The 26226-nt window shown below is 37.8% G+C and overlaps 1 protein-coding gene across 40 annotated transcripts in view; it reads right to left on the bottom strand.

The window, feature by feature from the left end:
• The window catches only part of MTERF1 (mitochondrial transcription termination factor 1), a 560591-nt gene that overhangs the window by 53945 nt on the left and 480420 nt on the right, over positions 1-26226 (bottom strand). For 25 of the 40 annotated variants that reach the window (XR_013523957.1, XR_013523959.1, XR_013523958.1 and 22 more), the window contains 2 exons: positions 24268-24405; positions 1847-2250 (listed from right to left, as the gene is read on the bottom strand). The gene's annotated coding sequence lies outside the window, so the exon portion shown is untranslated. Of the gene's footprint in view, positions 1-1846; positions 2471-4880; positions 4989-24267; positions 24406-26226 lie in introns of those variants that run through there. The other 15 variants (XR_013523953.1, XR_013523965.1, XR_013523972.1 and 12 more) reach the window with 4 other exon arrangements.

Here is a 26226-nt window from a genome sequence, read left to right as displayed (position 1 = left end):
AGGAAAGAACATCAATATGCTGGAGAAACCCAGTGGGGACTGGCCTGCAGGAGCAGAATGTGAGATCCCTTGACTGAATTCTGAGTATCTCAAAGGAAATGATGTTGTTTCATCAGTTCATTTAAAGATTTGAGACAAAGAAAGCTAAGCTAAGTCACCAGGTAAGCCAGGTCACCGGGTGAAGAGCAACTCCTGGCCCCTTTCAAATTGGAGGCAGTCAGGTGTGGCAGAAAGAGCATGGACTTTGGTATCAAACCTTTCTATGAATCTTCGCTCTTTCACTTGCTGGAATTCAAGGTTCTTTTAACCACCTTGAATTCCAGTTTTCTCACCAGTAAACAGGGAGTGATAATATCCACCTCTGAAAAACACTGTGAGGATTAGAGACAAACTTTTTGAAGTGCTAATAACTTAAGTATCTCTAAGTATGGTAGTTAGTATGAGATTTATTATTAATTCCTTGTCCTATGTTTGTAAAAAGCACACAAAGAAAGCTTGAACCAATGCACCAAGGTACAATATAAAACAACTAAACATTTAGGCTACTGGCTTTATAGTTTCCTTTGCTCATTTGTGCCTTGGCAAACTTTACTTCATTTTATTCTGTATCATTCAACAATTAAGACAAAATCATGGCATCCATTTCTAATAATCTCTTAGAAATGCTATTCAACAAATATTTCTCAAGGGGCTTCAATACGCAACACTTTGTGCTGGTTTCTAAATATGTTGATTCCTGCATTTTATTTGGTTCTCAACAGTTATTTGTGACCCTCTATTGTCATCAAGATAAAGAATTACCCTCTCTCAGGAGAATGGAGACTTTTTTTTTTTTATCTTTTGAAGAACTAATTCAAGGACCATTGAGAGATAAAGGTGTTTGTTGCTATCACTGCTATAACCTTATTCAACTCTCAGTGTCCCAGAGTGATGTATAGTACACAGAATAAATGAGCATCTTTAAAATACTTAGAAGCATAAGTGGAAGTTAATTTGTGTAATGTGTATTTTTAATTATTTGAAATTGTAGAATAATACTAAAATTATTGTAAGAAGTAGCAAAGAATAAAGAAGGGGCAAAGAATTAACTTTATTTCTGCATGTCACTAAGTGAATATATTCTAATATTCCCTTGACCCGAAGGTTACCACAGACATAGAGGACAGTATGCTTGGTTTGGGCATGGTGTAATTTTAGAATATATGTTTTGTATTGCAGTCATCTTAGAATGCAAGCTTTCTCGAGGCTGGGACTGTCCAGTCTTGCAGATGCTTTAAGCTCTAATTAATCAAGGCTTATTCTTTGATTATCCCAATATTTGTGCCATACCAACCTTGTGGTGGACTATCACCATGGTTATCATTAATCACCATTACTGAGGGAATCAGATCAACATCCTGTTCATCCCCCACCTGCCTGAATTCCATCCTTGACCTGCCGAAGAACAGTGAAGATAGGAAGCCGTAGTAGGCAGGTTTGTAATACCCAGGTAATATTTCATATTAGCAATGATAGAAGCTCCTGTCTTGCCTCTTCCACAACCTACTTAGAAAGGCACTTCTGCTGTACATCTCTTTGGAGAGCAGAGGTGATCTGAAGAAATGCCTCCTCTTGAAAGAACTCTTTTTATTCACAGTGGAATACTCTTGAATTTTGCAGATCGTCAAACGCACAAAAAAAGTTTTTTTAATAGTTGAGGAAATAAGCCTAAAGAAAATGTGTACCTAATCCTATTAGCTGACTTAATATAGAATTATTAAAAGCCTTGATATACAGGATTTAACACAATCTTTCTAGCAGGGTGTGATGTAATCTGTTTTTGTTCCTCAGCTAGCAGATGGCTTACCTTTAAGTAATTTCCAATATGTTAGGAGATCAAAAGCCATCCTCCTGCCACCGAGGCAGTAATCGTTCTTCTCTGCTGGGGGTTGCTTGGTCCTGTGGTAAGGATATGCAAAGGCTCCTGGCATTTCCAAAGATAGAAGGGCGACATTTCTTCAGACTTTGAAGTTAATAATCCTTCAGAAGTTGAAAACTGAGGGGTTTTTCAAAACCCTTTTAATGTTCTATATGCCATGTGTGAAAGTAAATATCTGTAAGAAATCACTGAGGGCTGGTGCTATGCTTGGAGGAGCGCTCTGCAACTTCGCGTGTCCCGGACTGGCACAATCTCTTATTGCTGAGGTGTGGAGAGATTATGCTTCCATCCAGTAATGTTCTTTGGAGGCATTGACTGTCTTCAGAAGGAGGCTGGAAATAAATGTAAAATTCATTGAATTTTACAATGCAATGGGCCATTGCTGAGCTCACACGACTGCATTACTGACAGGCCTAGCCTTGTAATCAAGATATGACTCTTCCTAAGCTTAGAAGCTTTCGACTGAATCCTCCAGCATTTGTCCAGTTGTTGGAAATGATCCAGTGGTGAAGAATGTAGTACATTTGCATTGGGGATTCCATTTGATCTTCTCTAAGAGAGAAAAAAATGTTTTGTACTTCAACACTTTAATATGTTCCTAATGGATCCAGAGCACAGAGCATTTTTCAAAAATCAAGTTCAGATTTTCATGACATGCTGAGTCATAGAACCCTGTTGAATTTTAAGTTCAGACAAGCCTAAGTATCTCAGGATTTGTTACCACCTTTGCTTAAGACTCTTGCTTTTGATACAGAGAGGTTTAATTTTATTCCTTGGACCAGTTATTTTCAGACTACTTAAAATAAGAGAAAAGTCTCAGTAGGAAAAATATTCCTAGGCATACAGGGGGCCTAAGGTTGGCTCTTCCCTTAGGGATAAAACAGATTTTTTTAACTTATGTAGTAGGCTGCTCTACCATTATCCTCTCTTCCTTCTTACCATTTTAGTTTATGCATTTGATAGTTGGGATGTTGCCAGGCTATGGATGGATACATAAACATCTACTAGTCATCAGAAAAGATATAAGGAGAAAATATGAAATAACTCTAGAGATGTGCAAAAGCCTGCAGGCACCAGGTTTCATTTGGAAAGGAGATATGGGTAACTGGCCTGGGGACAACCAAAAGGATGAGATGGAAACTTGAAATGCGATAATATCATTTTATCCCTACACAGAAAACCATGCATGAATGGAGAGAACACATTTTCTCAAAATAGACTCACTGACCTGTTTGGAGCTAAAAGTAATATTTGCTCCTTGTTCTAATCTGCAGCCAACAAGGAACAATAATATTCCTTAACAATCTCTGAAGAGTACACCTCAAGTATTCTGTAATGTATTTTCCTGTTTATACTTTTCTATTACTTTAGATCTCCTGAAATAACTGATCTAAGCAATAAAATAAAAACTCTTCATATCAAAAGCAAGGGCTAGTGAGAGTTGGGTGTATTATTTATAAAGATTCTTACATAAATCCCCCAGTTATACATTCAGCATATTCCCTTTTTTCCAGACTAATCTCAACCCAACTGCTCCCCATTCTGTCTGGGATCTCTTTTCTTGTGCTTAAAAACCTGGGTTATGTCTCTGCTTTCTTCTCTTCAGGATAAATGGATCCAGAATTTCTTTAAGTTATTAATTTTTGAGACAGGGCCTGAGTCCGTCACCCAGGCTGGAGTGCAGGGGTGTGATCATAAATCAATGCAACCTCAAACTCCTGAGCTCAAGCAATCCTCTGCCTCAGCCTCCTGATTTTAGCCAGGACTACAGGCACAAGTCACCAAGCCCAGCCAGTATTTTTATATTCTTAGCACGGTCTCGCTATGTTGCCCAGGCTGGTTTCTATTCCTAGCCTCAAATGACCCTCCATCTCAGCCTCCCAAATTGTCTTTAATTTATTGTTATTTAATGCCTCCTGCTTACTCATGGGTCATCTCTAGGTTCATTATACTCCAAGTTGTGAATGAGAACGTAGAATGTGGTAATTCAAGGGGAAGACTGAGACTATGGCAGGCCATGGGTTTGTTCTTTTTAAAGTCATGTATAAAAGATAGTCTAACTTTGAATGAAATGTCTAAAACCTAATCATAAATGCCCAAAGAGCCTAAGAAATGGGTAATTTTGGGAAGTCAGTTATTCTATTTAAAAGTTGGCCTATTAGCTTGTATAATAATTGCCCCATCTTCTGAGACTAAGGTAACATACTCAACTGTCATTGGACTAGGTAAGTGAGATTCGGGTTAGGAATGGGAGGGCAGTAGTCACAGAAAACAAAAATCAAGGATACAAATGAAACTAGAGTTACTGCTCAACTGCTCAGCATTGACATAGTGCGGTTGCAAAATGTCAGGATCTGTAATGTGCTTGCCCCTGAATATGGCTGAACACTTAGAAAATAGTTGCTTAGTTATTCTCCTACACTCAGAAGATTCAAGGCTTGAAGTTCCTGGGCTTCCAGTTGGGAGAACTGAGGATGAGGCCCAGTTGCACCTGAACCATAGTTAACCCATAAGTCAGCAGTTAATCCATAAGTCAGCTAATTTGACATTGGATAATGTCAACTTGATTGTATAAAACACTTGTTGGATAATTGGGCATCTAATTTTTTAAAATGAGAGAATTTTAGGTCATGCACCAATATGACACATATCTCACAAAAAAACTGTGATGACTATTAGAGAGTTCTGGGTTCCTTGAAAGGAAAATACTGCATAAATCACAAGAATAGGTCTTTTCTCCTGGCTTCTTGGGGCATAACAATATACTCATTCAGGCAGGGTGAAGAGACATATTCTTTCTAAGTGAGATTACCCTGCAGAGCACTGACAATCACCTGTCTCCTACCTCCACCTTCCCATATCACAGGCCAGGGAGTGGGTTAATTTTCCGCACCTTGAACTTAGACTTTGAATTCCTATTCTCATCCCTTTGTTAACATTACAGGAAAAAAAAAATCCCTACCTGTAGTGAATGCAGACTCACAGTGCCAAGAAGGATTTTTGGAGCTCAATAAATTCATCTCTCTGCCCTTCTGCAGGACTGTGCCCCTTGCCACCAGATCTAGAGCTCCTGGGATTTTGAGACAGTGTAGAATGAATACAGGATATCTATGCCTACAGCACACAGTCAAAAACTCAGCCCAGCAGTGAATGCACAGCACTTTCTGTATTCCTACTGTGCCCTGAGTAAAGACTTTTCACTTCATACATCATTCACAACTTGCTACAGGGATTTCACAAAGCCAGTACATACCCTTTACACAAAGAAAAGAAGAAAAAGAACAGACCTGGGAAGGAAAGGAAAAAGGTGTGTCTGCCAAGTGTAGCATTATCAACAGGGAAATTAACAAGGCACAATTTAGTTGCGGATGTTAATCAAATAAACAAATGGAGTTTCTCATTCTGTTCACACATTTGAAGAAGAAGCCTAAAAATTTCAGAGTCAAACATGGTTAGAAAGTTTCATTTCCTCCCTGGGCTCTGGTGCCATGAGAAGCAAGGCAAAAGACAGGGAAATTGGAAGCTACTTTTCCCCTAGAGAGATCTGGTAAACAGATGCTGAGGTATTCCTACCATCTGGCTTACAGAATCCTGGGGTCCCAGAGGAGGGTGCCACCTGGAGGTACTGGAGATACTGTCAGTACTGGGTAGCAGCCTCTGTTGGCTGAGGAAAGAGATCCTAAGCACACAGGAAAAAAATGCCTTCAGTTGAGTCCTTGAATGTCCCAAGCCAGGATTTTTTTCCACAACAAGGCAGAGGGACAGCTTATTTCTTGCTAACCCTTGAGGGATTTACCTTTTTTTTTTTTTCCAAAAATGATTCCTTCTGAGCCTTATCATTATTTTCTGAGTAACAGCCACTTCTACTAGACAGTTAACTGCAGTCTTCCTCCTCCTCCCACAATTCTGTGTTATATTACATTCTAGTTGGATTTCACAGTAGCTTGACGGGCAGATTTGCATAGAAGAAATTAAGCCATAGAGAATTAGTCAGAAGAATTAATCAGAAATAGAGTCATTAATTTCCAAGTAGTGAATTAATTTAGGAGAACCACTGGATATGTCACTTTCATTGTCTTTTCCTCTTGAGAAATAAAAAAATGTTTATTTTTGAAGGTTGGCAGAAAAGATCTGGGACTGTAAGCCTGTGCTTTGATATTACTGAGTCATCTTAGGCACCAATAGCTCACTCCATTCTCCTCTCCTCTCACACTCTCCCCAACTTGTTCATGAAGAAATGAAAGGCAAGTTGTTTTCTTTGTCTTGTCTAGAAGCCCAAGTTCACTGATCCAGGATCACCATTTGAGTTCTAAAAACCAGGTGACAAGTGTGCAGGGTTCTAGGACAGGTCACCTATTCTTAGCCTACCAGCCCAGGAGCCCCTCCCACACTACAATGCAGCAGGCTCACGAAGAGCCTCAGATGACAGCTGACGTGGGTAATGTACATGGCCTGTGCTTACTGGCCAAGTTCTGCTCCTTTCTTGACTATAGTTTTCCTGATCCCTATCTTTTCCAGCTCTTTTCCCTGGTCTCCTGATCCCAAGCTTTGGGACATCTTTCGAGGTGCCTTTTTTCTGGATCACTAAATGTAACCCACAGCCTCCTTAATCCCAACTCTGAGCTTGACCCACTTCCCTGACTTGGGAACACTCCATAGTTCTGAGCAGAAACCCTCTATTAGACCCGCCTTGGGGGATCTTGTCCGTTCTGATTCCATTTATCCAGAAAAGGGATTAGCTGTTTTTAGGTTTGCACTGAACAGCTGGGGGTTGAGTAGAAACATCTCATAGAACTCTGAGTTCAGCTTCTTTTCCCCACACAAGGGTTCAGTGGGTTCTGCAAAAGCAAACTGAGAACTAGAAGATCTTTGGGGAGAACCGAGCTCATTTATTTACTTCTTTATTTAGCCACTCATTAATTCAATAAATATTTGTCAATTTTCCACTATGTGCCAAGTGTTATGTTAAACTTTAAATGCTGATCCTTCCCATATTTGTGCTTCTAGAAAGGATGTGGCTAATGCCTTACTCATATAAACAGCTTTGGAATAAAATAACCATGAAGCATTGCAATTTTGTGTGGGAAATCTGCATGCAATCAAGATGTCTGATTGTTGCCGTGACCCAGATGCCAACAACATATTGCTGCAAAGATCACCACAGCAGCCTGCTTATAGAAAATGTTATGTATAAACCTGGGTCAGAATGCATGGTTTCAGGACAGTATCCAATTCCATTATCTCTCCCTTGTGGTTCTCCTAATGACTTTTCTGAGATCTACCTGCTTCATGAGAACAACAGAACGGACTCATCCCTTCATCATTATTCAGCCTGTGGATTCTAATATTCACCATGTGTTTGATTGGCTTATCTGCCTCTTGCCTAGAAACTTTGTCAAGAGGAAATCCATGATCACAAGATGACAGAAAAGACATTTAAATTATTTACTACTAGTTGGTTTTCTTTGTTTTGTGAAAAAAAATCAAAACATTGTTATGTCACTGGTAGTCTACAATAGGGCTCTATGCACATTAGGGCTCTGTGCACTGTTTCCCTAAGAAGAAACAGAAGCATCACAGTATGGAATAAAAATCTATGACAAGAGGAGAGTAATAGAGTGTACGCACATAAAAATGAGTTCTGAGTATCTCTGTCTGGTAGCTTGGGAAGGTGACAAACAGTGTAAGGTTTAGACATGAATAGGATTCTAATGGTTTCACCGTGGAAACAGTACAATGGACTATTTTCAATAGTACTGCAGGTAGAAACCGACTTAATGACATTTGCTCATAAAGGCAATGTAGATTGCATAGTTTGAAAATTGAAGAGAGAAATACTTTAGATTAAAAATCATTTATAAGGTTTTTATGGGTTGCTTCATTTGATCAGCCATCATTTGCTCAGGAGTCTTTAATAACTCTGTGGTATCTTCAATGAAAAGCTTTTCTCAACAAAAGTAGAGTTACTTTTAAAAGACAACTTTTTAATACTGCCCTGAAAGATAAAGAGAACCTATTGAAAATAATTGAAGAACCATAGGCATGTTGCCTTCCTGTGATTGCTAGAGATTTGGAAGAATTTCTGCCCAAATTGGGTTGGATTTATAAAGATGTCCATAATAGTGTTTGGATTCAGACCAGCTTTTTTTCAAAGCACTGAAACAGCATAAGGGGGGGGGGTGTGTGCAATAGAAGGACAGGATTAGGACAGTAGCTTTTTAACTTTGACAGCAAAGTGGTTCCCCAGAGTCACTGACTACATTTTCCCCACATATGTCAGTGGGGAAAATGCTGGATCATTGGAAAGTAAGCAGATGGCTGCCCAACTTTTTGTGAAATGAGAGGAGGGAAGTGCCACAAAAGCCCAGCAGTCTTCCATCAGTGCTCCTACCAGTGCTACCAATCTAGGTAGATTAACAGGCACATGTGTTTGTAATGTGGGCCATGTTTCATCATTTGACTTAAAGAAATAGGGCTCTTTTTGCCCTGTTTAGAATTGAGTCCACAGTTACAGGAAGCCCACCTGTTGCTCTGTGGTTCTTCTAAAACTTACTTTCCCAACTGAAATTGAAATACACAAATACTAAAATATTGTTAAACCTTCTTTAAAACAACACTAAAATATTCACAGGTTGGCAATGTGATTTTTCTCAGAGACAAATCAGAGTAAGTTTAATATAAGAATATAGGCTCTGAAACCAGACTGCTTAAGTTCAAACCCTGGATCCACCTCTAATTAGCTGTGGAAATTCAGATATTTACTAGTAATAAATTAGAATTTATTAAATCACTCTAAACCTTAGTTTCCTCATCTGTAAAAGAGGTTAATAATTGTGTCTATCTTACAGTTTTGTTATGAGGGTTAAATGGAATAATGTACATTAAGTGCTTAACAAAATATCTAACCTATAGTGAGAGCTTAATAAATATTAGCTATAACCATTCTTATTACCAATCATGTGTATCTAATAACATTAACACAAAAATAAACACTATCCAAACAGAGCCTGTAATTGCAGAAAGAGAAAAAAAAAACATAAGGTGGCTGGATACCCCCCAACTTCACACCACCTTACACAAAAGAAAGCTCTTGACTTGCGATCTTAAAAAATAGGTAAATGACACTTCTATAACTAAAATAAGGCTGAAAATTTATTCAAGTTATTAAAAAAAAGCTGAAGACTCTAACTCAAGAAGATAGAAAACGGAGCAAAGGAAACTCAAATAAATGGAAGGAAAGAAAAAGATAAAAGCAGAAATCAATGAAATAGAAAGCAGCATATAACAGAGAGAATAAACAAAGCCAATCTTTGGTTCTTAGAAAAGGCTAACCAAATTGATTAAACCTCTGGCAAGACTAATCAAGGAAAAAAGAGAGAAGAAACAAATGACCAGTATAAGGAATGAATAAAAGAATATTATATCACATCCTGAAGATACTAAATATAGAATAGGAAGATGTGATTAAAATTTTGCTTGTATTTGAAATTTTAGATGAGTGAACACATTTCACAAAGGATGAAGCTGGAAACCATCATTCTCAGCAAACTGACACAAGAACAGAAAACCAAACACTGCAAGTTCTCACTCATAAGTGGGAGTTGAACAATGAGAACACAGAGACACGGGGAGGAGAACATCACACAGCAGGGCCTGTTAGGGGCTGGGGGGCTGGGGAGGATAGCAGAGGGTGGGGGTATTGGGGAGGATTAGCATTAGGAGAAATACCTAATGTAGGTGACAAGGTGATGGATGCTGCAAACCACCATGGAACCTGTATACCTATGTAACAAACCTGCACGTTCTGTACATATACCCCAGAATTTAAAGTATAATAAATAAAAGAAAATCTCCCAAAAAACTCTGAAAACTAGAAATAGAAATCAAAACTTTGATAAAAATATATGATATAGGTATTATAAACACCATAGCAAATCATTATAATTACTGGTAAGCATTGGTGGCTTTCCTTTGCAATCAGAAATAGATAATGGTAACTGCCCCTTTTTAACTAATTCTATTCAACTTTGTGGTGAAGTTTTAGCCAGGGTAGTAAAGAATGAAAAAGTATTTTGTACTGTCTATAATAATATTATTAAATTATTAAATATTGGAAAGGTTATAAAATAGAAGAGTATCATCCAAAAATCAATCCTGTATGTGTACACACATACACACACACACACACACACACACCAGCCACATAGTATAAACAATTTTAAAGATGCTATTTAAAATACCATCAAGCCAGGTGCAGTGGCTTATGCCTGTAATCTTAGCAATTCAAGAGGCTGAGGCGAGACGATTAGGCCCAGGAGTTTGAGGCTTCAGTGAGCTATGATCATGCCACTGCACTCCAGCCTAGGTGACAGAGCAAGACCCCATCTCTATTTGAAAAAAATTAAGAATATCAGGCACCTGGAATAAATCTAACAAAAGATGTGCTCACTCAATGGGAAAACATATGAAATTTTACTAACAGGCATTAAAGAATACCTAAATAGATATATCACATTAATGGTTTAGGTTCAATATTGTAAAGAGTCATCATCCCAATCAAAATTTTATTCTGGGGGTGTATATGCATGTGTATGAGTTTATATGTAACTTGGCAAGTTTATTCTAAAATATGCATGGAAATGTGATGGGTCAAGAGTAGCCTTCTGAAGAGGCACAATGTGAATAGATATATTTAACAGTAAAAATGCAGTAATTAATACAGTGTGATATTGACAAAAATGGACCAATAGGCCAATGAGAAAAAATGGAGAGCCCAGAAACAGAATCATGAATCAGCAGACACCTTAAAAGTCACAAATTCTCTTTTGTGGTAAATTCACAAAAGAGAGAGATGGCATGAAAAATAGTGAGGAAGGACAGTGTATTCAATCAGTTGTGCAAGGCAATTGGGTAACCACTGATATGAAATTGAACTTTTAACCTATGCCAAACAGAGAAATCAGTTTCAGGTGGATTATAAACCTAAATGTAAAGGAAAAACAATACAGAATTTTAAAAGTACAATAAGTGTATATCTTTGTGACTTTAAGGTGGGGGGGAATTACTAAATATTGCCAAAACTGTGCAGCCATAAAGGAAAATATTGATAAATTTGACTCAAAAAAATTTTTTAAAAGTGTCAGAAAAATACTATACAGAATGAAAAGAGAAGTGATGGAGTGCAAAACGATATTTGAAACATATTTTATAATTAACAAATAATACTTTTCAAAAATTTAAACACACACAGGAACACACACATACAAGTTCCTATAAAATAATAAGAAGAAGATAGATATTTAGAAAACTGTGCAAGAGACTTGACCTGGAACTTTATATCCAAATGGCCAATAAATGGATGAAAAGAGGCTCACAATTATTGGTAATCAGAAAAATTCAAATTACACTTATATGTGATTCCACTACATACCCACCAGAATGGATAAAATGTAAAGACTAAGTCTTGGCAAAAATTTGGAAAAACTAAAAAAATCATGTACACTGCTGGTAAGAATGCAGACTGGTTCCATCACTTAAAAAATCTGACAGTATCTACTAACACTTAACAAAATCATACCTCATTACATAGATATTCCATCCCTAGGTATATACCCAACAGAAATGCATATATATATTCACATACAAGAAAGTTCACAGCAGCACTATTTGATATAGCCTAACACTGAAAACTACCCAAATACCCATCAAGAGTAAAATTGACAAATTATGTAATTCACAAAAGAGAATACTATATAGCTATGAGAATTATAATAATATAAATCTTACGAACACCATATTGAATGCAAGAATTCAGATACAAAAGAGATCTTATTGAATCAGCCAATTTATTTAAGTTCAGAAAAGGTAAAATTATTTTCTGGTGTTAAAAGTCAAGCTAGTGGTTACCCTAAGAGAACGTGACAATACAAGGGAACCTTTTCTTTCTGGATCTGGGTTCTGATTAAAGGGATGAACTGAGCTTGTGAAAATTTACTGAACTATACAGGTATATTTTATGCACTTTTCTATACATGTATTTTTCTTTAATTAACTTCCTCCTATAAGATTCATGTAATAAATATCAATAACTTTCCAATACAGCAGAAATAATGAATTTGAATGTGTAATAGAAGAGAAGATTTTGTTTACAATATCAGAAAAAAAAACCACCTAGGAATATACCTACAAAAAAATTTTAAATATCTCTAGAAACAAAATGTTTTGAGATCAATATTTTTATTTCTCTTTTTAATCGACATATAATATTTGCACCTATTTATGGGGTAAGAGTGTTATTTTAATACATGTATACAATGTGTAATAATAAAATCAGATTAATTAGTGTATTCTCACATTAAACATATATCATTTCTCTGTGTTGGGAACATTCGCAATTCATTTTTCTAGCTTTTTAAACATGTATAATAAATTATTGTTAACTACATACCCTACAGTGCTATAGAGCAATAAAACTTATTCCTCCTCTCTAGCTGTAATTTTGTATTTGTGAACCAAGCTCTCCCTTTCTCCTACTCCCCCTGACCTTCTCACCTTCTAATAACCATAATTCTACTATCTACTTCTAAGAGCTATTGTTTTTAGTTCCCATATAAGAGAATATGCAGTATTTATCTTTCCATGCCTGACTTATTTCATTTAACTTAATGTCCTCTAGGGTCATGCATGTTGGTGCAAATAACAGGATTTTATTCTTTTTATGAGTGAATAGTATTCCACTGTGTATACATACCAAAGATTAATGAACATTTAGATTTATTCCATATCTTGGCTATTGTGAATAGTGCTGTAAAAAGCATGGAAGTACCAATCTTTGATATACTGATTTCCTTTCCCTCGGACCAACATCCAGTAATAAGATTGCTATATCATATGGTTGTCCTATTTTTAGGTTTTTTTTGAGAAAGCTTTATACTGTTTTCCATAATAGCTGCACTGATTTGCATTCCCATCAGCAGAGTAAGAGTTCCCATTTCTTCTTGCTGGCATTTATTTTTAAAATCTTTTTAATAACAGCCGTTCTATTGGGGTGAACAGCCAACAGTGGTGCAATAATATCTGATTGTGGTTTTGACTTACATTATCATGATGATTAGTAATGCTGAGCATTTTTTCATATACTTGTTGGCTATTTGTATGTCTTTTTTTTTTTGAGAAATATCTATTCAGATCCTTTGCCCATTGCTAAGTCAAATCATTTGTGGGTTTTTATTATTTATTTATTTTTGCTGTTGAGTTATTTGAGGTCCTTGTATATTCTGGATATTAATCTGTTGTTGAATTAATAGTTTGCAAATATTTTCTCTCATCCAACGGGTTGTCTCTTCACTTTGTTGACTGTTTCCTTTGCTGTGCAGAAGCTTTTTAGTTGGATACAGCTCCATTTGTCTATTTTGGTTGTTGTTGTTTTTGCCTGTGCTTTTGTAGTCTTAACATAAAATCTTTGCCTTGGCCAATGTCCTGAAGAATTTCTCCTATGCTTTCTTCTAGCAGTTTTTGAGTTTTATGTCTTACCTTTAAGTATTTAATCACTTTTGAGTTGATATTTGCATATCATGAAAGATATTGGTCTAGCTTTATTCTTCTGCATATGGACATCTAGTTTTCTCAGACCAATTATTGAACAGTCCTTGGGTTCCCAGGCAGTGTGGGTGGAGGAGTCAAGATCACTGTTGGTGGTGGTAGCTGGGAAATGGAGCTCTCAGGATCTGGGGAACACGAGCTGAGGAGCTCCCTATATCCAGGGAGCCTCCCTGATGTGCTGGACTGCCTGTTATGCGGGGTCTAGGGTGCTGGGTGGACTAGGTGCCAGACATGTGGCTGCACCAGTGGGTCCACCTGGTGTCACAACCTGCAGCCCTCTTATTGGATATGGGAGGGGATGTCTGCAGGACCCCAGGAATGTGGAGGTGCAGGGACGATTGAGTATCAGGGCAAGATGTTGGTGGTAATTGTTCTCAGAATGGCCCCATGCTATAGCAGCCTGGGTCCTGGGGCAGGAGAACACAATGTGGATTTTCTATCTGGAAAAACACAGCCATGTGGATGCCGGGTAACTCCCTGGAGCTCAGGAAGTGTGAAAGCTGAAGGGCTCTCTAGCTAAGATTGCAGGCATGTGTAGTGGGAATGTGGGCTGCTGGGAATTTCTCACTACATTTTAACCTACAATGGAGAGTCCCTTTTGGCTTTCCATTGATTTTAGCTGGTTGTTTCACTTTTCACTCTATGCTGCCATCTTGAATTTCCATGTCTCAGAGGGTCTTTATCACTTTCTTGCTTAATTTCAGTGTTCTTCCTTAGATGCTTTATTAAAGGTGTGATTATCTACTCACTGTTTTTGTCCTTCCTCATGAAGGAGGTGGGTGCTGGGCACCTCTAGCCAGCCATCTTGATAACATCTCTCCAAAAATTTTTGAGTAAATGAAGAAATATACAATGTTCATGAATGAGAAAAACTCCTTGTAGTTCAAGAGCCCAGTCATGGGTCTGCAGAAACTTGGTTGCAGGTGTGTTATGTGGTCCATCACATCATGAGAGAGTAATGTCAGCTCTAGGGCTCAGACTAGGTCATACTCAGAAAAATCTCATATTAGCAAAGTGTTAGAGGCCATGGCTGGTAAAATGTGGATATTACCTGGCATTCTGCTTGGTAAGACAAAGGAAAGTGAAATTCTCTGATCAACATTTGTGTATTAATGCTATATAATTTCTACCTCACTATGTTTTTAAAAAGAATCAAAGTGCATTATTGTCCAGAAATGGCTATCATTTTTGTAAAACTCAAGACAAGGTTATGCCCTATTAGATATCAAGACAGATAGCATGATAATTCCATACCATTTTAACTCTCTAGTGGTTAAAACGGTATGGAATTATCACAGGTATGGATAGATAAACAGAAAACAATGAAGAGTTAAGAAGCAAATCCACATAGATGATGAGATAGCATATAATACTTCTCTTGGCAGACCATTAATTAATCTATTTTATAATCAATTTAACTATATTTACTAAGATGGGCAAAAATTATAAGGTATCAGGCATACTGTTTCTATTCTTGCTTATCCCCAAATTATAGGGTGGAATAATGAGTTCAGTTGAAAGAAATACACTGTCACACTGCCTTATTTAATGTGATGTTCACTCTGATGTCAATATCTATCTTTTCTCTGCATCCAATTTTTCCATTGGCTTATTCTATTTGTAAAAATTAAATTTAATTATTATTACATATGATTCCTAAGTAAGAAAATAGATGTTCGTCTTGTAACACTACAGTCCCACAAAATTGGCAAAAACCAAAAGTCTGATAATAGCAAATGTAGGTGATGATGTGAAGCAATGACAACCTTCATACACTCCGTGTGGGAGTAAAAATCAGTGCAATTACTTTGACATTACCTAGTTACATTAAATTTATGTATAACTCATGGTCCAGCAATACCACTCCTAAGTATATAGTCTCTTGCATGGGTGCAACAGGAAGTATGTGTAAGAATGTCTACAGCAACATTATTTTCAAAATGTGGACACTATTTACATTGCCATCAAGATCAGAAGGGATAAACAAATTGTGGGACAGCATATAATGGAATATCACACAGCTATGAAAATAAAGGAATCTCATCTACATGTGACTACATGATGTCAAGTGATAGAAGCCAGACACACAAAAATATGTACAGTATGATTTAGTTTATATAAAATTCAAAATTAAGTATAACTACATTCTAGTGTTAGAGATACATAGTTAGGAGACCACAGTATAAGAAAAGGTATGAGGTGATAACCATAAAAGGCAAAAGGTAATCTTTGAAAGAAAGAAGGGGATTGGGACCAGAAGGAACACATGGAAGCTTCTGGAGTACTAATAATTGGTTTCCTGATCTGGTTCAGAGTCACACAGATGACATTTCACTTATTAAACACATCTTTAGATTTTTATCACTTTTCTACATATGTGTTATATTTCACAATTATTTAAATAGTTAAAAAAATAAGTTAAGGATTTTGGATATTTTTTCTTGGGTAGCTAACAGCGTATGCCTCTGGACCATGATTTATCTTCTTTTGTGGTTGGGCTTCCCCTGAGACCCAGAATTCCTGGTAATTCAGGCTCACTGCATGTATCACTCTATGTTAGGAAATAAGCAACTCATGGTCTTGAAATGCTTCACATTTCACATGAAGCTGAGGTAGCTCATGACCCAAAATTGAAATTTGAGCTGCCAAGCAGTAAAACAATTTTTACTAGTTTTATTCATTGTTAGAAAGGTAAGTTATAAACTTCATTTCAAGTAAATTTCTAAAATATCTGGGAATATGATTATTGGAAGGCAGACTGCATAAACTTTATTACCACTGATTATTTACAGATGCAAATTAATGTGCATCTGGAAGCATAATAAGATATTGCAAAGATGTTCTGACATTAGTCATCTGCTGCCTTTGTTACTTTAGTGTCAAGTTTCTCATTCTTTCCAATGGAAGATCCTTACAGTTTGTATTCTTTCACAGATGGGAAATGATTAGGCAAGAATTATTCAAATACACCAACCTGTTAACCGCACATCTTCCCAGATAACGAAATATTTTGCAGGGAGACAGGCAAAAAGTGGTCATTTTTTTTTTACTTCATACATTTAAGGGTTATTTGGTTTTGATTAAATGAATATTTTATAACTGAATTATATTTTATATTTAAATTTTACACTAAAAAACAAATAAAAATAAAATTCAAGTCAGGTGCAGTGGTGCATGCTTATAGTCCCAGTTACTTGGGAGGCTGAGGTGGGAGGATTCCTTAAGCCCGGGAATCAAGGCCAGTCTGGGCAATATAGCAAAAGTCTGCCTCTTAAAAAAAATAAATTCATCAGTATAGTGTGCTGTCCCCACCTCATTCTCTTTGCATGGCTGGCTCCATTTTACTCTTCACACATGAGATTAACAGTCATTTCTCTTTCTCTGAAGTAGGTTCTTCTTGTTATTCTCTCATGGTATTTTATTCTTCTATGTTGTAGCATTTATAACAATTTATAATCACATATTTATTTGTTTATTTTATTTTCTGTCTTATTAGATTCAATTCTCCATCAGGGTAGGTGCAGTGTCTATTTTATTCACCAACCTAACCTATAGCCCATTTCAAACATAGTACCAGGCATATAGTAGTCACTAAAATATTTGGTTAAAGAATGAAAGAAAGGGGGAGGGAGGAGAGGAGGAGAGGAGCGAGAAGAGGAGAGGAGAGGAGAGGAGAGGAGAGGAGAGGAGAGGAGAGGAGAGGAGAGGAGAGGAGGAAGAAAAGAAAAGAAAATGATCAGGTTGAAGCTACGAGATGAAAACTGATGTTGTAATTCCAGGTGTGAATCCATCCTTGCATTAGTTTTGCAAGACACTTGCGTATAATACTAAAGGGGGCTCAACACTGAAAGTTCAGCATGATGGACTCCATCTCGCTGTCGAACAAACCTACTGAGTTAAAGCAGGTTTCACCTTAGGTCAGAGATGCCTTTCTCCCCTCCTAACTCCATCATCTCACACACTAACACTCACCTCCTCCTCCCTCCTCCTTGAGGCAATGTAATGAAGATAAATAGGCATTTTACAGACAGGTAATCTCATGATAACAGATCCCTGTTATTTACACCAGCAAAGCCATTTCCTTGGTGTTGGAACTTGCCTTAGCCCACCAGGATTGGGTGGGGTTCTGCAGTCGGTGATCTGTAAAGGTGCAGGGTTCATTAGTGCTCTGAGAACAGCTGTCCATATTTGCTGGGGATCAGATTACAGGATCTCATTAACTCACTCTTCTTGCATGCTTCAAACCTTTTGTAAGGACCAAGACCTATTATTTCAACTTGCCTCATATCAACAGGGCTAAAGACTGAGGGTTTTGTTACTTATTTCTGTTCACTATCATTTTAAAGTGTATGCTAAGGAAAAGTAGTAAGAATACCATTTACTGTAAATGTTGCTATAAAATATAAAATTTTTTTATGTCTGTGAGCAACTACTTCTTGTTTGAAACTTCCTAGTTATTTAATGAAAATGATACAGTTTAAATTTGGTTAATTTGCAATAGGCTATTAAATATGGAAAAATTAATACAACTCCTAGAAAGTTTTTGTTATTTTATGTTGCTTTATTTTTTAAGTTTGATTTGGTAACTTAAGAAAAAAAAACTTAAAAAGGAAAGGGGCCTGAGCTATTAAAGACATGTATGTTTACGTGGGGTTCACTCAGCACAGCGGACTTAGCTCACAGAGTGGGTTAGCATTTCAATTTTTCAAAGAATCAATTGCAAGATCCTTCTGTAAGGGTCTGCTGTGGGTGGCCAAGTGAAGAGTTATTGGAGAATGTTCCAAGAATGACAGGAGGAAAACATGTGTCTAGATCTTAGGAAGAGAAAACATGGAAGGATCTAGGAATCAGAAGAATCCAATGTGAGGAAGAATAAAATACAGAGGGAAGAGTGAAGGTAGAAGAGGGGAAAATAGGTAGAAGCTTGATGATGCATTGCTTTGCAGAGTGTGTTAAGGATATGGCTCTTTAAACCAAAAGCACAGGAAGAGCCTTCAAATAGCTTTAACTATGCATGCAAGTAGAAAGGCAGGAATGTAGTCAGATTTGTTTTTTGAAAAGACAGATATACTGGATGTGGAGTGAAGTTGGATCAACTCTACTGCACTGATCCCTGGTGAGAAATCACAGTATATTTGATTCTGATATTGGCTCTGTAGATAAAAGAGAATAAAATGGAAAGAATTTGGGACACATTTAAAGTTTTAAAAAATCTATACTAGTGGTTAATGAATTGGGCATGTAGTGCAAGGGAGGAGGAAAAATCAAGAATTATTCATATATCTCTTCAGCAACTGAGTATATGATAATACCATTTACTGAGAATGATCACATGGGAGAAACTACATGTGAAAGAAAAGATTATGAATTCAGGCTTACACATATTTAGAGGTCCTTATGTAGCCAAGACAAGGTGTTGCAGAATATATAGGTCTAGAGCTGAGAGGAGACGTCTATCATCAACATTGATAATTCAGGTTATGGTCAATGGATGATATGGCCTGGCCAGAGAGTACAAAGTGAGAAGAGGGGTCTTGCAACCTAGCACTAACAAATGCTAATATTTAGTGGTGGGAGGAAAACAGTCAGAGACTAAATAAGAGCAGCCAGAGAGGTAGAAGAAAAACATGAAGAATGGGAAATGAAAGGGAGAGGAAAACCAAGAGAAAAGAGTCTTTCAAGATGGGGGTAGTGATCAAGGGTGAGGGGGCAGGGGTGAACGCTCTGAGCATCAAAAAGGACAAGAGCTGGAAATTCTTTGCTGGATTTGGAAACATCGTTGTCACAGGTAAATCTAGAAAGAACCATTTTGTTGGAGTGAAGGAATTGAAGTCCAAAGTGAAATGAGTCTTTAGAGGATTTAGTGAAATGTGAGGAAACAGACAAAGTGAATACAGAGTTGGATAAATTGTATTGTGAAGATAAAAAAAGAGGGATTAGATGAAAGAGAAGCAACAATAAATGGTGCTTCTTTCCTTATTAAACAAGAGAGACTAAAGGATATTTAAAATTGGTGAGAATGATCCAGCTGAGAGGAACAGATTGAACAGAGGAAAGAAAAGGGTTCATTGACTAGATTAATGAAGGATTCTGCTATTGGTATCATCCTGTGTTAATTGCAGGCTCAGACACCCCACATCACACCGCACAACACACACACACACACATGCTCTTCCCCCTGGCTATCATAAGACACCACAGAAAAAGGGTCCCCTCCTTTGCTTTTGGGTTAAAGATGGTATCCTTAACACACTCTAGAAAGCAAAGAGGTTTACTCAATCTGTCTTTCTCTTTATTAAATCTGTTCCTCTCAGCTAGAACAAACTTTGATCTCTTGCTCTCTGAAAGCAGTCCATTCCAGCCCTCCAAATTTGTTTCACATTTACCCCAAGATCACAGTCACAACAAATGCCTAACCATGGACCTTGGGTGCCTTACTCTAGATAAAATCCACAGGTTCTTCACTTGACCAGGATGGCAAAAAGTGACAGAAATAAATACTAAACTCACAAAAGATCAGTACTATCTGATAGCCAGAAATATTTTGATCATAGGAAGGACTGATGACCAATCTCTTATTCCATCTTAAAGAACTCCCACCTTCAAGGACAACCTACAATTGTAAGCCAGATGTATACTCTTGATATTTCATCCCATTTCAGGGCCCTCCCTGTGTTTGCTTCATGGGTTTTTCTATGAGGCTTTTCTCTGGCTAGTTTTCCATTAAATTCAATATGGTTGTCACCTCCCACAAAAATCAAGGTCCATCTGTTTTATGTTTCTTTCTGGACCTCTTAACCTTCTAACTTACTTCTTTGGAGAAAAATTTGAAAGCTTAAAGTAGTAGATAAAGATTTGTTTGCAGGAAACAAGCTGTCAGCACAGATGTATGGTATAATTTCTACCAAAAGTTCAATATTACTTTATTGGGTATTCAGGGGAAAAGCTATAAATATAATGTTCACTCAAAATGGGGTCATAAAACAATAGAGTATTTGCAAGCTTTTTATGCAGACATTGGTTGGAGGTAGTTTCACACTGTATGATTTCTGATTCTCAGGTGATTACTATTGGGGTTTCATAATACAATGAAGAAAGGAAGGAAGACAGGGTGGGCAACTGAAAGACGGGGAGAAAAAAGAAGAAAAGATCCAATGGTTTTACAAGCAGGTGACATTTCACCCACTTGCAGTGACTCCATCAAACCTAGTGAAGAAGGTTCCTGCTTTTTCTTGGCCTTCTGCTGTGACTGTAAGTCTCCTGAGGCCTCCCCAGCAATGCAGAACTGTGAGTTGATTAAACCTATTTATTTATTTATTTATTTTGAGAGAAGGAAAGAAAAAAAAGGAGTGAAGGAGAGGAAGAAAGAGGAAGAAGAAGAGGGAGAGAGAATGGAAATGTTGCTTTATTCTAAAAAAAATGGGTATTAATAATGGCTAATCAATATTTCATTTAAACCTATGAGTAGGTGTGATGTGGTATTGACAAGAATGTATATTTTGTGTATTTAAAGTGGAGAGCTCTCTATATATATTTATTTAGTTTACTTGTTCCGAATCTGAGTTCAAGTCCTTGATATCCTTATTAATTTTCTGTCTCATTGAGTCTAAGTCTCTATGTATCTGGGTGTTAGGACCGTTAGCTCTTGTTGTTGTATTGATCCTTTTACCACTATATCTTTGTTGCTTTAAGATCTATTTTATCAGATACGAGAATTGCAACTCCTGCTTTTTATTTATTTATTTTTGCTCTCCCTTCGGTTGGTAAATCTTTCTCCATCCCTTTGTTTTGAGTCTTTGTGTATCCTTGCATGTGAAGTGGGTCTGGATGTAGCATACCGTTAGGTTTTGGCTGTATCTTTTGATTGGGGGATTTAGTCGATTTAAATTTAGGATTACTGCCATTTGATGTTAACTGGCTGTTTAATCCATTTGTTGATGTAAATTCTTCTTTATGTTGATGCTCTTTACTTTTTGGTATATTTTTAGAAAGGCTAATACTGGTTGTTTCTTTCTATGTGTAATGCTTCTTTCAGAAGCTCTTGTAAAGCAGGCCTTGTGGTAATAAAATCTCTGAGTACTTGCTTGTTCATAAAAGATTTTATTTTTCCTTCAGTTGTGAAGCTTAGTTTGGCTGAATATGAAATTCCGGGCTGAAAGTTCTGTTCTTTAAGGGTGTTGACTATTGGCCCCCACTCTCTTCTGGCTTGTAGAGTCTCTGCTGAGAGATCTGCTGTAAGTCTGATAGGCTTCCCTTTGTGGGTAACCTGACCTTTCTCTCTGGCTGCCCTTAGTATTTTCTCCTTCATTTCAACCCTCGTGAATCTAACGATTATGTGCCTTGGGGTTGCTCTTCTTGAGGAATATCTTTGTGATGTTCTCTGTATTACCTGGGGTTGAACATTGCCAAGCTTTGCTAGTTTAGGAAAATTTTCCTGAATAATATCCTGAAGAATATTTTCCAGCTTGGATTCATTCTCTCCGTCGCATTCAGGTACACCTATCAAATGTAAATTTGGTTTTTTCACATAGTCCCACATTTCCTGGAGACTTTGCTCCTTCCTTTTTATCCTTTTTTCTCTAATCTTGTCTTCTCGTTTTATTTCATTAAGTTGGACTTCGACCTCTGATATCCTTTCTTCTGCTTGAACAATTCGAGTGTTTAAACCTGTGCATACTTCTCAGAGTGTCTATATTGTATTCTTCAGTTCCATTAATTCACTTATATTCCTCTCTAAGTTGTCTATTCTCATTAGGATTTTGTCAAACCTTTTTCCAAAGTTCTTAGTTTCTTTACATTGGGCTACAACATGTTCTTTTAACTCACAGAAGTTTCTTATTATCCATCATCTGAAACCTGATTCTGTTAATGGGATGCGCTGGTTCTCCATCAAGCCTTGTTCCCTTGTTAATGAGGAACTGTGATCCTCTTTAGAGGGAGAGGCATTCTGATTTTGAGTATTCTCAGCCTTTTTACCCTGGTTTCTTCCCATCATTGTAAATTTATCCACCTGTCATCTTTGTAATTACCAACTTTCAAATTAGGTCTTTGAGTGGACGTCCAAGTTGTTAATTCCCAGGGCTGAAATATGAGCAACCCACTGCGCCGGCCAAAACAGCAGCGTTAAGACTGATGGTGCTTTTCTTCCCGGGAATCTCCAGTCCGGCTTCCTTCTTGAGTCCGTTATAGGTTACTCTGCCTTCCCGGAGCTCCAAACCTTGGTCAGAAGGGGAACCAGTCCCGTTTACTCTGCACCAAGAGCTGCCACTCCGAGGTGCCGGCAAAACCACTGCGCCAGCCACAAGAGTCGCGTTGGCGACCCATCTGGCTCCTCCACTGAGAATCTTCTGCTCCGTGAGTGACCAAAATTTGTCTGAAGTGTGGTGTCCCCTCGTTCTCTGTGCTTCACTGGGAGCTGCAATCCCAAGATGTTAACAATCAGCCATCTTGGATCGTTCTCACCTCTTTATAAATTACCCAGTCTTTGGTGGTTCTTTATAGCTGCATGAGAATGGACTAATGCAGGCAGGAAGGAAGGAAGGAAGGAAGGAAGGAAGGAAGGAAGGAAGGAAGGGAGAGATCCTGTTTCAGATTTTTTTCCCTAAAGAAGTTAAGAAACACATGGATATTTGGTTCAGAAGTTCAGAATCTTGTGATATTTCCTTTGGTTCCATCTCTACCCATTTCATGATAAGAGATAGTGATAAGATCCTGGGCTTTAAAGACAGATAGATATGAGCTCAAATACCAGTTCCACTGTTGGCTATTTGTAAGATCCTGGGCAATTTTCGAACTCTTTGATCCTCTGTTTCTTCATCCATAAAATGCTTAATAATGTAAACCTTGCTGGGTCATTGTAAGGATTACATAGAATCATATTTGCAAAGTTAATTATGAGTCAATAATTGAAGCCATTTATGCAAAATGGACTGAGACCCAACACACACATACTGGTCTATCTCCTTCATGACAGAATAATCTAATTGGAATTAGAGCCATCTGTTGCAGTTGGAGCCTTTCATACTAAATGGACTCATTGATACTCAAGTTGTGACTCTCATAATGAAGGGGAACAAATGCTTCATAACCTGATGATGTCAGTGTTATTATTTCCCATGAAATATTCTTTCTCCTTATGAGACTAGACTATGAGGTCTTCGGGATGGGTCAGGAGGGGGTGTGTGTGATGAATGTGTAATGATGAACACACTTGCTTCTTTAAGGGCCCGAGGAAATTGGCCACAAGGCTTGCTGATGAGGAAACGAGTCAAGACATTTTCTACCTCTTCAACTCATAAATCCAGAGCACGCTTTCTCCCTTTGGGGTCTGCAAAGCCTGAGAAGCTTGAGTTCATGACATCAGAAATAAAATAGGATAGAAAACCCCAGTGAGGAGTAAGAGAGATTTCTGAATGGTGAGTTTGGGCACTGGATTGGGAAGCTGGGGAGGGTGTCTAGAAGAAGGATATATTAGATGACAAGAGAGGCAGTTGAGGAGAGTAAAAGAGGGCTGGTAAAATGAATAATCCTTCCTTCTGAAGGTCTAACTCTGTAAGCTGCCCCCATGCCTTTCCATGGTGGAGGGAGACAGAAAATCTCATGTTCCCAGATGGTATTGCTCAGTGAGACCCTCCTTTTCTAAAAGGAATATTTGCACCTTCTTTGAATTCTGGTATCTATGTTCACTCAGGGGAAGACTTGCAAGGCAGGAGTGCTTGGGAAAGAAAAGGCTATGATTTATCACTTACCCTGGAGTCAGTTCTCTTGCCATCCTACTGACCACTCATCCTCACACATTCTTGGTCACCACAGGAGGACATGAGCCAGCTGTGCTGAGAGTACTCCACCAAGCAAGATGAAATTCCCAGATTTCTTTTCACAACTCCCTGGGAGACAGAAAAAGATAGGGCATTAGTTCAAGGTTACCTAGCTTGAGAGTTTCTTCTTGATGTGCCTTGTGAACGTTTCTGCCAACAAAGCCTAACATTTCATAGCCTAACATTTCAGCTATGTTGATTGGCATGACCATCATCCCCCATTGACTTTCACTATCCATTTGCAGCCTGCCTTCTTCTGTAATCTCAAACCTTTCCAAGTTTTATCATTTCCACACAAGACTGATACTTTCTTCACATATCATGCATTCAGTTCAACTAAATTCACTTCATCTAAACACACACATACCTAATACACATCTACTTCCCCCGATCCTTCCTTCCATTGGGGAAGAGATTTGAGAATCAGTAATAATTCATGGTGAGTGTGTGTGTGTGTGCGCGTGCGTGCATGTGTGTGTATTTATCTTGGTATACACATCATTTTGGTAGAAACAGAGACCAGTAGCAGGAAGTAGACTGCATCAGTGGGTACTGAGAGAGAAATTAAGTGGGAGAAAGAAGGGAAGAGACTTTTAGGCAGTTGATATGTTGATGTAGAGACTTTGGAATGACAAATGGGTGAAAATAAATTTTTTAAAATAAATTTCTTATTTTACTTTAGATTCTGGGGTACATGTGCAGCTCATGCAGGATTGTTGCATAGGTACATACATAGCAATGTGGTTTGCTGCCTCCATCCCCTGTCTCCTACATCTGGCATTTCTCCCCATGTTGTCCGTCCCCAACTTCCCTAGCCCCCGCTGCCTCTCACCTAATCCCCCCCAACAGACCCCACTGTGTGATGCTCCCCTCTCTGTGTCCATATGTTCTCATTGTTCAACACCCGCCTATGAGCGAGAACATGTGGTGTTTGATGTTCTGTTCTTGTGTCAGTTTGCTAAGAATGGTTTCCAGGTTCATCCATGTCCCTAGAAAGGACACAAACTCATCATTTTTTATGGCTGCATAGTATTCCATGGTGTATATGTGCCACATTTTCCTTGTCCAGTCTATCATCAATGGGCATTTAGATTGGTCCCAGGTCTTTGCTATTATAAACAGTGCCACAATAAACATATGTGTGCATGTGTCTTTATAACAGAACCATTTATAATCCTTTGGATATATACCCAGTAATAGGATTGCTGGGTCAAATGGAATTTCTATTTCTAGGTCCTTGAGGAATCGCCACACTGTCTTCCACAATGGTTGAACAAATTTACACTTCCACCAACAGTGTTAAAGTGTTCCTATTTCTCCCCATCCTCTCCAGTATCTGTTGCCTCCAGATTTTTTAATGATCACCATTCTAACTGGTGTGAGGTGGTATCTCAATGTGGTTTTAATTTGTATTTCTCTAATGACCAGTGATGATGAGCATTTTTTTTCTTATGTTTGTTGGCCTCATATATGTCTTTTTGAAAAGTGTCTGTTCAACTACAATCAGAGATTACTACAAACAACTCTATGCACATAAACCAGTAAAACTGGAAGAAATGGATAAATTCCTGGATACTTGCACCCTCCCAAGCCTAAACCAGGAAGAAGTTGAAACCTTGAATATACCACTAACAAGGGCTGAAGTTGAGGCAGCAATTAATAGCCTATCAACCAAGAAAAGTTCAGGTCCAGACGGGTTCACAGCTGAATTCTACCAGATGTACAAAGAGGAGCTGGTACCACTCCTTCTGAAATGATTACAAACAATACAAAAAGGGAATCCTTCCCAAATCATTTTATGAGACCAACATCATCCTGATACCAAAACCTGGCAAAGACTCAACAAAAAAAGAAAACTTCAGGCCAATATCCATGATGAACTTAGATGCA

Source organism: Callithrix jacchus, chromosome 11, assembly GCF_049354715.1.
Source record: "Callithrix jacchus isolate 240 chromosome 11, calJac240_pri, whole genome shotgun sequence".
NCBI classification, from domain to species: Eukaryota; Metazoa; Chordata; class Mammalia; order Primates; family Cebidae; genus Callithrix; species Callithrix jacchus.
This window is presented reverse-complemented; position numbering and strand designations above follow the sequence as displayed.